This window comes from Nannospalax galili, unplaced genomic scaffold (genome assembly GCF_000622305.1).
Source record: "Nannospalax galili isolate Female #2095 unplaced genomic scaffold, S.galili_v1.0 scaffold735, whole genome shotgun sequence".
In the NCBI taxonomy this organism is placed as follows: domain Eukaryota; kingdom Metazoa; phylum Chordata; class Mammalia; order Rodentia; family Spalacidae; genus Nannospalax; species Nannospalax galili.
The window spans coordinates 725,520-730,982 of NW_008337053.1; the positions used below are offsets into that span (position 1 = coordinate 725,520).

At 43.6% G+C, this 5,463-nt stretch overlaps 1 pseudogene; it reads right to left on the bottom strand.

Annotated features, from left to right (window-relative positions):
* Window positions 1-2,400: 2,400 nt before the first annotated feature.
* On the bottom strand, window positions 2,401-2,932 carry LOC103733037 (annotated as a pseudogene).
* Between the last annotated feature and the right edge of the window lie 2,531 nt (window positions 2,933-5,463).

Consider the following 5,463-nt stretch of genomic DNA (forward strand, 5'->3'; position numbering starts at 1 on the left):
TTAAAACTGGGAATACTTTGGTCCAGTCTCTTCTGGCTTTCATAGTTTGCATTGAAAAGTCAGCTGTAATCCTAATGGGTTTTCCTTCATATGTGACTTGTTTTTCTTTTGCAGCTTTCATTGTTGTCTCTTTGCTCTGTGCATTTAGTGTTTTTACTATGATGTGCCGTGGAGAGTTTCTTTTCTGGTCCTGTCTCTTTGGTGTTCTATATGCTTCTTGTATTTGTATGGGCATGTCATTCTTTAATTTTGGGAAATTTTCTTCTATGATTCTGTTGAGGATCTGGTCCATGCCATTATCTTGGGATTCTTCCTCTTCCTGTATGCCTATGAATCATAATTTTGGTCTTTTTATGGTGTCACACAATTCCTGCATATTCCATTCTTGTGCTTTCTTACATTTTTCACAATCTTTGCTTGAGTGGTCTTGTTCGTCAACTTTATCTTCCAGTCTTGATAGTCTGTTTTCCATTTCATTCATCCTATTGGTGAGGCTTTCTCCTGTCGTTTCTAATTGGCTTATGGAGTGTTTCACTTCATTCTTTATTTCAGCCTGAGTATTCTTCAATATTTCTAGCTCTTTTCTGAATTCATTCAGAAGTTTATCCCTATCTTCTTTCAGTTCTTTGATTCCTTTGTGTGTTCTTTAAATTCACTGCATTCTTTTATGATGTTTATAACCATTCTTTTGAGTTCCATGTCCTGCATATATCTCTAGGGGGTTCTCATTGTATTCATCTAGAGAACTATTGGTATTTGGTGGGGATATGTTATTTTGGTTTTTCATGTTATTATTTTTTCTCTGTGATTTTGACATGTGAATTTCTTTTGTAGTTTCTGATTCTTGTGTGAGACTCAAGCCTTCAAGTTTAGGTCTGCTTCTTTTTGTAAACTTTATGTGCCTTTGTGGTTTACTTTTGGGTGTGAAAAGCTGGTTTGTCTAAGCTTCTGGTTCTCTCTTTTAATTTTATATTGGAGTGGCCACATTGCTGTTGTCTTCAGGAGTTCCCACAGAGGCCCAAGTCAGATGAGGATTATATGTTCTCAGGCTTTCTCCTAATGTCTGGATCCCTCCAGGAAAGATATTGTCCTCAGGAATTTGGGGGTTTTACTGGCCTGGGAGCAGAGCCCAGGAAAGATGCTGGTCTTGGGCAGCTTGTGGCCATGCCACCCAGGAATGTAAAAGGAGGTGGGGACAAGAAGAGGCCCCAAGGGCTCCTGGGGACTGCAGGGAGGAACTGGGTTGGTCTGGATGCAAAGGATCAGGAAGCAGTGGTGGCTGTAAGCAGAGAGGTCAGCCCTGGTGTCTGGGGTGCCAAGACAAGAAACGGGCCAGTACCCGGGCAAGGAGGAGAGACAGGGTGGGGGAGGTGGGAGGTTGAATGAGGCTGGGGGAGTCAAGACATGGTGGGGCACCGATGGACTTACCCAGGATAGAGGCTGGGGGGTTGTGCAGCCCAGGGAAGGAGAGGGAGGTAAAGGCAGGACCAGGCCCAGAGGGCTCCTGGGGACCACAGGAAGGAACTGGGTTGGTCTGGATGGAAAGGATCAAGAAGTAGTGGTGGTTCCAGGCTGAGAGGTCAGCCCCAGTGTCCAGGAAAGAGGCTGGTGGGTTGTGCAGCCCAGGGAAGCAGGGGGAGGTGAGGTTGGGACCAGGCCTAGAGGGCTCCCAGGAGAGACTCTGGCAGGTTGTGCAGCCTAAGGAAGCAGAGCTGATTTGTTTATTTTGAGACAGGATCTCACTATGTAACCCTGGTTGGCCTGGAACTCGCTATGTAGACCAAGCTGCCCTCAAACTCCACCTGCTGGGATCAAAGGCGTATGCCACCACACCCAGCCATATATCCATTTATGATGATGGTACAAACTTGTTTCTAGTATAACCTTATTTTTACCAATGAACAAGGGTTTACTTTCATTAAAATTTACTCCTATTCCTCTTCTCTTTAATGTGACTTATTATCAAATATTTATTTTTAATATTTTTTCAATTTATAAAATTTTTAATGATGTGTATGTGTGTACATCTGTGTGTGGGTAGGTGCACATGGTCCCCGTGGAGGCCAGAAGAGGGTGTTGAATCCCCTGGAGCTGGAGTTACAGGTGGTTGTGAACTACATATGTGAATGCTGGGAACCTCTGTAAGAGCAGCAGGCACTCTTAATCTCAGAGTCATCTCTCCAGCTATTATTTTTATGTATGTGTATGTGTGGTGTCTGTGTGAGTGAATGCCACATGTGTGTAGCATGTATAAGGCACAGTGTGAGGAAGCCAACCCCACTCCCAACAACACAGTCCCATAGGCCACACACACACACACACACACACACACACACACACACACACAGAGCAAAGGCCAGATGGCTTTGCTTCAATGCATGGGAAATGGATTGCTTCGGATCACTGCTGGGTTCTGAGCTGGCTGGAGAGCCAGTCCAGGCCTTTGTAAAGCCCATCTCCACTGCTGGCGTAGGTGGCCTGAATGAACCAGTTTCTCTGGTGAAGGGAATATACGCTGAGCTTGTCTGTGATCTCTGCTGTGTTCATAGCCTTAGGACGATCCTGTTTATTTCTAATACCAATAAAACTGCCTCTCTGAGCACATTTGCAAACAGCCTGGTTGGTTCCTCCCAGGCCTCACTGATCTGCCCTCTGTAATTACTGTCAACCACAAAAATCAGACCTTGGGTGTTCTGGAAATAGTATCACCACAAAGGTCTGATTTTTGTCCTGGCACCAACATTCTAGAGTATTGTTTCTATGTTCTCCCCACAGTGAACCTGCTAATGGGATGACTGACACAATCTTGCCCGGCTTCAATTTGTACAAGATATATGGTGGTTTTGCCGACTATATCCAAAGTCATGATGAGAATACAAATCTCCTTTTTCCCAAAGAGATTTTTAACCAATTTTCCAAAAATGTTCCTCATTGCAGATAAATTTTGTAACCTGCTACCACTGTGAAGATGTCCACAAATACATGATTCATACCACTGTCCCTACCCCAGGGAGTCCTCTTTCTGTTTGTTTAAGATTTATTTGTTATTATTTCAGATGTATAAGTCAGATACATGTATGTGAGTGCACATGGAGGCCAGAAGAGGACATCAGACCCCCTGTAACTGGAGTTACAGACAGTTGTGGGGTGCTGGGAACAGATCCCAGGTCCTCTGCAGGAGCAGCCAGTGCCTTAACCACTGGACCATGTCTCCAGCCACATGTCTTAAAAAAAGACAGACAAAAACACTGAGTGGTCAGTTCCATGTGCTTCAAATATAGCTAGACCTTGAAACCGGAGTTTTCTGAGATATGTCTGTAAATTACTCAAATCCCAGTGATGCTTTTCTGCTCTTAATTTTCTCTGTTTTGGAGCTAGGATCTGTCATTGTTCTGGCATGTTCTTTCCCACGTCTGTCCTACTGTGCTATTTCAAGAGCAGGTCATTTGTTTCCTTCAGTTTCACTGGTCCACAAATGGAGAGAGCTTTGTCCCAGGATATCTCCTTCTCTGCCTGTTCCTAATTTAGATGACTTAATGAGATTTGGGACAACCGAGTGGATGAGTTAGATTAGATTCTAGACTTTGACTCGGTAGGATAATAAACTGGGAATTTTGAGGACCTTGAGAAGAGGTGATGGCTTTTGTATGTGAAATATATGACTTTAAAGGACAAAGAACTGACAGACTGACCCATGGAAAGTTAGTAAATTTGTCTTAGCTAAGCTGCTAAATTTGTCACAATTTTTTATGCCAACTATAGTAACTGATAAAAACTCTTTGTGTTACATGTCAGGAAGATTTTACTAACTTGAAATTAAAAAATAAATAAAGTGGCACAGCCAGGCAGGAAACTTGGTAAAAATGAGAGCTCATACAGGTACTTCCATCCTCCAATTTAGTATGGGGAGAGTAAAGACAGACGGACCTACCCCACAGGTGCTGGGGCAGTTCACAGGCCAGATCCCTGCACTTCCCAGAGCCAAGCACACTCAGGTTCTTCAGCATCTGGAGAAATGAGAAGATTTCAGTCCAGATGAAATATTTTGCATAGTGTGTGGACCACGGTTAAAGAAATCCTAGAGAAAGTTCTAAAAGTGCAGGAGTTTGGGTTAAGGGAAAATAACTCCCCACTACTAGAATTGTTGGCTTGGAGAACGAGGACATACTGATCTGGGTGTCAGCTCTGACCTGGGCATTGGTCCACAGCCTGGATCTCTGTGTGGTGCATCTCAGGCAGGTTGTAGCATCTCAGATAGGAAGCACAGGTCTGGCTTCACTGACTGGGGCCAGACTCAGAATCTGCAAAGAAGAGGCCATGGTTGGTTCAGCAGAAGTGTCATAGGGTCCTTTTTCCTGGAATATAAGGTCTATTCAAAGCCAATGAAATGTTTTCAGCGAAATGTTAAAAGGGGCGGAAAGTGAGGGAAGCAGTCACAGTCACAGCATCCCACGTAGTGGGGCACATCTGTAATCTCAGCTACCTGAGAGATAAGGCAGGAAGATCATGAGTTTGAGTCCTGCCTGAGCTACAGAAAGAATTCAAGGCCAGCCTCCACAACTTTGTAAGACCCTGTTGCAAAATAAAAATTAAGAAAGGGGCCAGCAAAATGTCTCAGTGAGAAAAGGTGCTTTCTGCCAAGACTGATGACCTGAGGTCAGTCTCTGGGACCTACATGGTAGAAGGAGAGAACTAAAAGTTGTTCTCTGTACTACACATGTACTCACATATGAATATACACACACATACACACAAATAAGTAAATAAATGTAATTTTTATTTACTTATTTATTTATTTAATGTGCTCGAGTGTCTTGCCAGCATGTATGTAAGTGCAACCGTGTCACACAATGCCCACAGAGCTCAGAAGAGGGCATCAGATCTCCTGGAACTGGAGTTAAGGATGGTTGTTAGCTGCTATGTGGGTGCAGGGAACCAAACCCAGTCCTCTGCAAGAGAAACCAGTGCTCTTAATTGTTAAGCCGTCTCTTCAGCCCCACACAAGTTTTTAACAAATTAAGACTGGCTGAAATATAATTCTGTGGTAGAGTATTTGTGTAGCAGAAAGTGTTGGATTCAATTCCCAGTACAAAAAGAAAAAGAAAAAAAGAAGAAAGCAGCCAGCGACAGCAACCAAAGTAAATAAGTGGACAGGTAAGGGCGTGTGTGCCCCATCCGATTCTAGTTTTCAAAACAAATGACACTTTGAGCCTTTCTTGAAACTCACAGACTCCCTAACCAGACATCTGCCCAACACTGACGTAAGACATGTGATTGCTGGGCACATGGTATCATCAACCATTAAGAAGAAAACTGGTTCCCTCACACCTCAACTAATAGTACGCTCAGTAACTTGACAGTATGATGGGATTTTTTTCCCCCTCAAATACTGACTCTAGCTTGGTGTGATGGCTTATATTTGTGATCCCAGCACTTGGGAAGCAGAGACAGGAGGATTGTTTT